The sequence below is a fragment of the Chrysochloris asiatica genome, unplaced genomic scaffold (assembly GCF_000296735.1).
Source record: "Chrysochloris asiatica unplaced genomic scaffold, ChrAsi1.0 scaffold00397, whole genome shotgun sequence".
Taxonomy (NCBI): Eukaryota; Metazoa; Chordata; class Mammalia; order Afrosoricida; family Chrysochloridae; genus Chrysochloris; species Chrysochloris asiatica.
In genome coordinates, this window is record NW_006408915.1 from 477,298 (window position 1) to 488,116 (window position 10,819).

The 10,819-nt window shown below is 38.5% G+C and overlaps 1 pseudogene; it reads left to right on the forward strand.

Moving 5' to 3' along the window:
- The first annotated feature begins 7,388 nt into the window (after window positions 1-7,388).
- Window positions 7,389-9,059, forward strand: LOC102827999 (annotated as a pseudogene).
- Window positions 9,060-10,819: the final 1,760 nt, after the last annotated feature.

The window sequence follows — 10,819 nt, forward strand, 5'->3', positions numbered from 1 at the left end:
AAAGAAAACAATAAATATAACTACTATTGATGTTCACATCATGTTGATGCATTTATTAGAAATCTAGAATATAAAGTGAATGTAGTTCTTATTGTCAACTTCCTCCTAGTTTAATTTAAGAGAAGAACTAATAGATGATCTCTGGGAATACGTTCCTGCCAACTCAGAGGTATTTCATCAGGATGTTGGGGCCCAAATTTCTAATAACATTGGAATTTCTCTCTGACTTCTGCTATTCTTTTCTGTGATTCTAGCTGAGGACCATGAATCCTGTGGCTGTTGTTGTTAGGTGCCATCGAATCCATACCAACTCATAGCGATTCCATGAACAACAGAACAAAATACGCCTGGTCCTGGGACAACCTCATAATTGTTGTCACGCTTAAACACATTGATGCTGCCACTTTGCCAATCCATCTCATTGGGTGTCTTCCTCTTTTTCTATGACTCTTCACCTTACCAAACATGATATGCTTCTCCAGTGACTGGTGCCTCCTGACAATATGTCAAAAGAATGAAAAATGAAATCTAGCCAGGCTGGCCTCCAAGGAGCACTCTGGCTGCACTTCTTCCATCACAGATCTGTTGGTTCTTTTGGCAGCCCATGGTACTTTCAATATTCTCCAACACCATAACTCAAATTCACCAATTCTTCTACCATCTTCCTTATTCACTGGCCAGCTTTCACATTCATATGAGGTGATTGAAAATATCATGGCTTGCATCAGTTGTACCTTAGTTCTCTAGCTGATATCTCTGCTATTCAACACTTTAAAAAGGTCTTGTGTAGCAGATTTGCCTAATGCAATATATCATTTGATTTCTTGACTGTGGCTTCCATGACTGTTGATAGTTGATCCAAGAACAATGAAGTCTTTGACAACTTCAATCTTTTCTCCATTGATATGAATGTTTTTTATTGGTCCAGTGGTGAGGATTTTCATTTTCTTAACAGTTATTGAGATGAAATCCATACTGAAGGCTATGCTCTTTGGTTTTCATCAGTAAGTATTTTAAGTCCTCTTCACTTTCAGGAAGCAAGGTTGTATCATATGCATATTGCAGTTAATGAGTCTTCCTCCAATTCTGATGCCACATTTTTTTTCATATAACCCAACTTTTTGGATTATTTGCTCAGCAGACAGGTTGAATAAGTATAGTGAAAGAATACAACCCTGTCACACACCTTTCCTAATTTTAAACCATTCTGTGTTCCCATGTTTTGTTCAAACAACTGTATCTTGGTCTATGCACAGGTTCTTCATGAGCACAATTAAGTGTTCCAGAATACTCATACTTCACAATGTTGTCCATAGCTTATCATGATCCACACAATTGAAAGCCTTTGCATAGTCGATAAACCACAGGCAAACATCTTTCTGATATTCTTTGCTTTTAGCCAAGATCCATCTGACATCAGCAATGATATATCTTGTTTCACAGCCTCCTCTGAATTTGACTCGAACCTCCAAGTTCTCTGTCAATTTATGCTTACAGTCATTTCTGTATTACCTTTAATAAAACTTTACTCACATGTGATATCAAACATAATGTCCAATGATTTCCACATTCTGTTGGGTCATCTCTCTTTGAAACGGGCACAAATATGGATCTCTTCCAATCAGTCAGCCAGATAGTTGTCTTCCAAATTTCTTGGCAGAGATGAGTGCGTGCCTCTTGTGCTGCCTCACTTTCTTGAAAGATTTGAATTTTTATTCTATCAATTCCTGGTGTCTTGTTCTTTGCCAGTTCCTCAATGCACCTTGGACTGCCTCCTTCAGTATCATTGGCTCTTGATCATATTCTACCTCTTGAAATGGTTGAACATTAACCATTTCCTTTTGGTAAGGTGATTCTGTGTATTCCTTCCATCTTTTGATGCTTTCTGCATCATTCAATAATTGACCCAGAAAATCCTTCAATAATGAAATTGAGCCTTGAATTTTTTCTTCAGTTCCCTCTGCTTGAGAAATGCTGAGTGTGTTCTTCCCTTTTGTTTTTCTAACTCCTGATCATCGCATATTTTGTTACAATGTTTGACTTTGTCTTCTTAAACTGACCTTTGAAATTTTCTGTTCAGTTCTTGTACCTCCTCATTTCTTACATTTGCCTTAGTTTCTCTACACTGGAGAGCAAGTTTCAGAGTCTTTTCTGACATCCATTTTAATGTTTTCCTTTGTTCTTGTCTTAATGACTTTTTGCTTTCTTCCTGTATAATGTTCTTGATGTAATCGCACAACTCTGCTGGTCTTCGGTCTTTAGTGATTAATGTATCAAATCTGTTCTTCAGATGCTCTCTAAATTCAGGTGGGATATAGTCAAGGTCATATTTTGGCTCTTGTGGACTTATTTACAATTTCTTCACTTCTGTTTGAATTTGCATATAAGAAATTGATGGTCTGTTCCACAACCCACCCCCGGTCTTGTTTTATCTTATGATATGGAGCTTTTCCACTTTCTCTTTCCACAGATGTAGTCAATTTGATTTCTGTGTATTCCATCAGGTGAGGTCCATATGTATAATAATTTATTATGTTGTTTAAAAAAGGTATTTTAAATGAACAAATCATTGGTGTTGCAGAATTCTATCATGTGATCTCCAACATCATTTCTATCACTAAGACCATATTTTCCAACTACTGATCCTTCTTCTTTGTTTCTGACCTTTGGAGCAATCTCCAGTGATTATCAATATATCTTGATTGTATGTTTGATCAATTTCAGATTGAATAGTTGGTAGAATTCTTCTATTTCATCCTCACTGGCTTTTATGGTTTGTGCGTAAGTTTGAATAATAGTGATATTAACTGGTCTTCCCTTGTAGGTGCATGGATATTATCCTATCACAGACAGCATTGTACCTCATGATAGATCTTGCTATCTTCTTTTTGACGATGAATGTGATGCCATTTCTCTTCAATTTGCCAATCCCAGCATAGTAAACCATGTGATTGTCAGGTTAAAAATGGCCAATGCCAGTCCATTTCAACTCACTTTCATATTCAGCCTAGGCTATCAATATTTATGTTTTCCATTTCTTTTCTTCTTCTTTTTTTTTTTTTTACAATTTCCAATTTTCCTAGATTAATATTTTATACATTCCATGTTCTGATTATTAATGGATGTTTACAGCTGTTTCTCCTCATTTTGAGTTGTGCCCCATCAGCAAATGAAGGTTCCAAGGGCTTTACTCCATTTGCAACACCATAGTCAACTCTACTTTGAGGAGGCAACTCTTCCCCAGTTGCATTTTGAGTGCCTTCCAACCTGAGGGGCTCATTTTCTGGCATTATCTTTAACAAGTGTTTCTCTGCTATTCATAAGGTTTCCAGTGACTAAGTATTTGGAATTAGTTCATCTCTCCCTCTTCCTAGTCTGTCTTCATCTGGAAGCTGATCTCAAACCTACCCACCATGGGTGACCATGCTGGTATTTAAAATAGCTTAGCTTCCAGAATCACAGCAACTCACAAGCCACCACAGTACGGCAAACTGACAAATAAGGGAGTCCTTTAAAGATGTTGGAAGTTCTGTTTAGTAAGGGAGGAATGGCCTGCCCATCTGTTAGTCTTCAAGGATGCCTAGAGCAGGGAGGCCAGGAGTCTTGTTTTTAATGACCAGCCTCCAGTCCTCAGTGGGTAAGGTTTCTTCCTCCCTCAGAGTTCTAGCATATGCTTGTTCCAGCAAGAATTCATACAATCCTTCCTTCTGGTTCCTGGATAAGGTCTAGGGACCACTCAACGTACAGAGAAGGGAGGAATGAGAAAGAAGAAGCCCAAGCCCATGACATCCCTCAGCCTCACATCTAAAATGGATGATGCAACACATCCTAGGGGTGTGGCTGAAGTGGTAGCCATCCTGGCCCTGCTTGGTTCCCAGTCCCTTCCTGTTCATCTGAAGCCTGAGGAAGCAGAACAGACTCACTGTGCTGTCCCAGTCCCCTGACCTCTGTTTCTCTGGACAAGCCCAAGCTTACCATTGTGCCTCTGAGACCAAAATAGTTGGTCCTGGCAATTATGAATTTAAAGGTTTTACAAAGATAACAAAACACAAACTGCATATGGCTTGATAGTTTGCATGCATGTGTTCATAGCTTATAAATTATCCTGTTGAAAGCATGAATCATAGAGGAAGAGACACACTACAAGAGTTAGTCTTTGCATCTCAAAATTAGGGCATCTTATATTTATATGAAGATGAGCAGTAGTAGTGTAAACCTCAGTTAATAGTTATTCAGATTCATGTTATTAATATAGTATCTCTTTGTCTGAGTGAATATTGAAAAACAAAATAACAAGGATGTCCAGGCTAAAATCAACTTCTTTGTAGAACTAGTAATACTTTTCATGATATAAGCACTCATTCAGTGGAACTGTTTTCAATTTTTTAAAACTGAAATATATGACATACATTCTGAAATTTGATGTTTTTCTTTATCTCTTGATATAGGAGGGATTTGAAATTCAAAATAGACTAATTTTTTTTTTTTTTTTTTAATTCGCAGCTCAAGCAGACTACAACAATTGTGAGTGTGGCTCAGGTCTAGGCAGTGTTTCATTCTACTGTGCTTAGGGTTGCTATGAGTTGGGATCAACTTGATGACTCCTAACAACATCAACAACAAGACTGTGGGGTGGTTGTTGTTGTTGTTAGGTAACATCAAGTCAGTACCAACCCATAGAGATCTTATGCAGAGCAGAATGAAACACTACCTGATCCTGGGCCAACCTCATTACTGTTGCCACGCTTGAGTTGTTTAAAACACTCCTATCATAGTAAATCTCTTCCTGGGTGTTTTAATATCCTTTATGTCACCAACCAAGTGAAGAGGACTTAAAATGCTTACTGATGAAGATAAAGATCTCATAAAGAAGACAAAAATCCTCACCACTAGACCCAAAAATAACATCATGATAAAGAAAAAAATTGAATTTGCCAAAGACTTAATTTTGCTTAGATCAACACTCATGGAAGCAGCAGTCAAGCAATCAAATGACGTATTGCATTAGGTAATTCTGTTGCACAAGACCTCTTAAAGTATTGAAGAGCAAATATGTCAGTTTGAGGACTGAGGTGTACTTGACCCAAGCCATAGTATTTTCATTAACCTTATATGCATGCGAAATTTGGACAGTGAATAAGGAAAACCATAGAAGAAGTGATGCATTTGAGCTATAATGTTGGAGGAGGATATGAAAAATAGGGACTGCCAAAAAATTAACCCAATCTGTGTTGGAATAAGTACAGCCAGAATGCTCTCTGGAAGCCAGGATGACCAGACTTCATCTCTCATACTTCAGACATATTTTTAGGTGGGACCAGTCCTTGGAGAAGAATGTCATGTTTGGTAAAATGGAGGGCTGGAGAAAAAGAGGAAGACCCAAGGATGGATTGGCACAGTGACAGCAGCAATGGGCTCAAATGTAGCAATGGTTTGTGAGGTTGGTGCAGGACCTGGCAGAGTTTTGTTCTGTTATGTATACGGTCGCTATGCGTGGTACCGACTCAGTGGCACCTAACAACAACATGTCACCAATCTGCCTTCATTGCTCAAAACTGCTTGGGATACTTGATTTCCACTTGCCATTACATTTGCCTTCACTGGGGGAAAATGGGAGAGAAGTAGAGGGACAGAGAAAGAAACAAATTCGTTCCAGCTTTTTAAAGAGAATGACTCATTTTAATCCTTTCCTACTCATAATGTTAAATACAGGGTGGTGGTGATGGTGATGGGCTTTGGAGTCGGTTCTGACTCATAACAACCCTGCATATGGTTTCTAAGGAGTGGCTAGTAAGTTTGAACTGCCCAGTTGTGGTTCAAACTGACTGTGTTGTCTAGTACTTATCTTACAGTACCACACCAGGAATCAAAAATATTATGAATGGAATAGACAATTCTGCATCCAATTGTATAAACCAATCTAACATGACTCCAGCTACCTCGTACAGACCATCTAAAAACAGTATCTTAAATTTGTACTTAACAAGTACTGTGTGAATATATGTTCTTGGTATGTAGAACATAATGAACTAGATTCTTCTTTCTGAATTCTTTCTGTTTTTGCTTCCTTCTTCGTGTGTATGTGTGTTCTGATTGAAATGCAATGAAGTGGCAAATCTTCAGTTCTCCAAATACCCATTCCTGTAGGAGTGAATTCAGATAAACTCTGAGGCCCAGAGTTGGAGGTCTTTCTGTGACATACTCAAACATGACTATAGGACCCAAGTCATAGTTGATAGTTATCTCTGCTTTCTGCTCCATTTTTTGTTTTTTAAATCACCTCTAATCTGGTTCACAATCAATATTTTAATCTGCTACATAAACCATTCATTGAAGTGAGTCCTTGCAAAAATAAATTAATTACGAATTACTAGTTCCTGAAATCTGATGGTCAACATTCAATATACATGCTTAAAATAAACTCTCTGTAGCCTCAAATAAGAGCAAGCATTTATTTTAGTCACCTTTTCTTTCTTTTCTCATACTACTTACATGAACTTATGATACCCCAAGGAAGCACAAATATTGTTTATAAATATGCCCTTTATTATATGATGAAATAGAAATAACAAAAACACCATTATACCAAATAGTTATAATTTTCTCTTGGATCTGTTAAGAACATGAAAGAGATATGATCAATATACAATGCTTCACAACCTGAATATCATATAAGTCTAGAAATATTCAGTTATGAGTTGTTATCTTGAAAAAAATAGCTTTTCATGTCTCTAATAAAAAGAAAATATTTATAAACTCTGTATATGCTTTGAAGTAATGAACCTTAAAAATCTGACATATTTTCACTATTTCAACACATCTCTTTTTTTCTGTAAAGCATCTAAGGTTTTTCACAGTGGAAATAAAATAGAGGAAATGTTTTCCACATATTCCAATTAAGTACAAAACATTTCTTGCTGTTGCAGATTCTTCCATATTACATATTCTTGCTGTTATGTATTATTGCAATTAAGGAATTGTTAAACTAAAATCTTCAAGAGCAGTTATACCACTTGTGATGATTGAACATCATTGTGGGGAAAAGTATTAGTTACTATTTGAAAACAAACACAAACTATGGTGATGAAATAATATAAGGTATTTTCTCTTTTCTTTTTTCATAAATAGGACCATGTAGAAATTGTGCATCATTATTGATTGAATTCGAAAATAGAATGCTGATTTTATTGTGCCTGTTACCTATGTTTAAACATTTACTTCAAAGAGGAATTATTACTTTTCTTATTTTTTTTAGAGAGGCCTGCTTGTGAGTCAATACAACATTTTCCTCTTTTCATTTAATCACAGATGTAAGGCACGTATAATTTTCTCAGTGGGAGCTGCATTGGAAGATTTTGCTACCAGATTTTGCAATCATTTTTGTAGCAATGCTAACTCAACAGGCCAAAGTAAGTGCCCCCAATGAGAATAAGGAGGTTGTAACTGAGTTCATCCCCAGAATCAGCATCCCCTCAAGGGATCCTTTTGGAACCTATTGAAAGTGTCACACATTAGGGAGGGAGCAACATGGCTTGGAGAACATTCTGATTTGACTATTGAAATAGGACTCAATCTGAAATAAAACTCAGAGAAAGCATGGTGTGGCCCTACAGGGTAATGCATTGGACCACAAGGTTGCTTTGAGCCTCAAGATGGTGGTTCAGACCCACCAGCCACTCCTTGGTAAACCTTACACAGGGTCACTATGAATTGAAACCGACTCGATGGCACTTAAAAACAACAGTATGTGTTTGGAATCATCTCAAGGCACAAATAGGTTAGAATATTTTGGTGGAAAATGTGTACAATTTTAAGTCTTCCCCATTTTAAGAATACTTCAAAATCAAAACGATTCCAAGTCTCTACTGGCTTTTTAAAGAAGCTCTGGTAGCGTAGTGGTTATGAATAGGGCTGCTAACCTCAAGGTCAGCAGTGCAAAACTACCAGCTGTTCTGTGAGAGAAAGATGAGGCTTTCTGCTCCCGTAAAGATTTACAGCCTCAGAAACCCTGTACAGGATCACTATGAGTCGGAACAGACCACCACCACCACTGAGTTTTGTGCCCTGTGCTTGAACAGTACTGTTTAAAGATTTAGGACGTTCTTATAGTGCTGAGAGATCAGTACCATCCATCGCCTTCTGTTGCCCTGGACTCTGGGGGACTTCTTGAGATTGTTCCTTTGAGGCCCTGAGGCTAATAACCTGGTTGGTGTAGCAGGGCGGGCCAGGACTAAGGAGCGGAACTTTGGGAAGGGGTGTTGTTGGGGATACCTGGACAGGCCCGCGTAACCCGTGGCCAGAGGAAGGAAAGTTTAGGCACTCCTCTGAAACACCTTAAAGGTGCCACGTGATTGCACATGCGCTGTGGACTTGGCGAATTTGCACGGTAATATCAAGGGTATGGTGAAGGACATCATAAACAACCAGGGCCACCACAGCAAGGTGGTCTTTCGGACCCCTACTGGTTTAAGACACTACAGAGCTGTTCATCTTAGCTGAGGGCACACACCAAGGGCCAGTTCCTGGACTGCCGCAAGAAGGCCCAGCTCAACATCTGCCCTGTTCTCCCTGTCGGGACCATACCTGAAGACACCATCTCATGTGCTGTTTGGAAGAGAAGCCAGAAGTGTTTTTGGGGAACTTTGCCACAGCCATGTCCCAAAACCCTGAGACCAAGAAGACCCATGTGAAGCTGCCCTCAGGTCTCAAAAAGGTCATCAAAGCCAACAGAGCCATAGCTGGTGTGTTGGCTGGTGGTGGCTGCAATGACAAGCCCATCCTGAAAGCTGGTGGCATCTATCAAACATACAAGGCCAAGAAGAATTGTTGGTCTTCTAAACAGGGTGTGGCCATGAACCCCACAGAGAATTTCTTCAGAGGTGGCACCCACCAAGTCCTCCATCATCCACAGGGATGCCTCTGCTGACCACAAAGCGGAGCTCATTGCTGTTCACTGCACTGGGCAGCTTAGGGGAACCAAGACTGTGCCAAGAAAGAGAATGAGGGCTGGGAAGTCAGTAAAGCTTTTTTCCTGCTACTTGAAAAAAAAAAAATTATGAAAAACGGTGCGACTTATAAGGCTAATCTGAATAAATTTCATACAGTTTGTGTTTAAATAAAGCAACAGTGTGATGTATGCAGCTACAGGGGAAAGAGAGAGTCATTCTAGCCAGAAGGAGACTAGGAAGGTTCTGAGGAGGGCACAGCACTGGCACTGGGTCTGGAGGGTGAGGTGAGGAATGAGTTTTTTGGTTCTAGCAAGAACCAGAACAGCTGTAGCAGGCACAGTCCTGGGCATGAACAAAGATTAAAGCAAAAATGGATCAAGACCAAATAACAGAAGGCTTAATTATCATTGTAAGGAATTTGAATGTGACAAAGAATAATGGAAAAGACATTCACTTTTTTTTTTCTGCAAAGAAGACTCAATTTAAAAAAATAATAATATTGAGCGCTTCATATGTTGTTGTTGTTGTTGTTGTTATGTGCCGTGGAGTCAGTTCCTACTCATAGTGACCCTGTACAGGGTTACTGAGGCTATAAATCTTTATGGGAGCAGAAAGCCTCATCATTCTCCCACGGAACAGCTGGTAGTTTTGAACTGCTGACCATGAAATTAGCAGCCTGATTCATAATCACTACGCTACCATAGGTAACATTTATTTTGTCATCATAAACACCCATATTTTACTGACAAGAAAAGGTCAGCAGTGCAAAACTTCCAGCTCTTCCGGTTTGCAGACAAGGATGCTCTTTGTCACCACTACTATTCAGTATTGTGCTGTAAGTCTTAGCCAGAGCTATATGGCAAGATAAGGAAATTAAAGGCATCCAAATTGGCAAAGAAGAATTAAAACTCAATGTGCAGGCAATATGATCCTGTACATAGAAAACCCCAAAGACAGTAAAAAAGCTAGTAGACCTCATTAGAAGGTTCATCAAAGTGGCAGGGTATAAGATCAGCATACAAAAATCAGTTGGATTCCTCTATAATAATAGTGACAGTGCCTAAAGGGACATTAGGAAAGCAATACCATTTATAATAGCTGCCCAAAGGATGAAATATCTAGGAATAAATATAACCAGAGAAACAAAGGACATATACAAAAAAAACCTATAAAACATTACTACAAGAAACCAAAAGAGACTTACAAAACTGGAAAAAAAAATATACCATGCTCCTGGACAAGAAGACCTAACATTGTGAAAATGTCAATACTGCCCAAAGCAATCTACATATATAATGCAATCCAATCCAAATTCCAACAACATTCTTCAAAGAGATGGAGAAAAAAAAAATTACAAACTTTATACGGAAAGGAAAAAGACCCAGAATAAGCAAAGCACTGCTTAAGAAGAAGAGTAAAGTTAGAAGCCTCTCACTCCCTAATTTCAAAATTTACTACATGGCTACAGTGGTCAAAAAAGCCCGGTACTGGTACAATGAAAGATACATAGATCAATGGAACAGAATCCAGAATCCAGAAATGAACCCTTCCACATATAGCCAAATGATTTTTGAAAAAGGGCCTATGTATATTGCATGGGGAGGAGATAGTCTATTCACAGACGGTACTGGCAGAACTGGAAAGTGATATGCAAAAGATTGAAACAAGACCTTTACCTCATGTCTTGTACAAAAACCAACTCAGCGTGGATTAGAAACCTAAATGTGAATCTCAGAATTATAAAGCCCATCAGTGAAAAAATAGGGACAAATTTTAGAACTCTAATACAGGGCACACACAGATTACCAAACATTTTGAAAAATTACACAAAACTAGACAAAATAGATAATTAGGACATACTAAAAATTAAA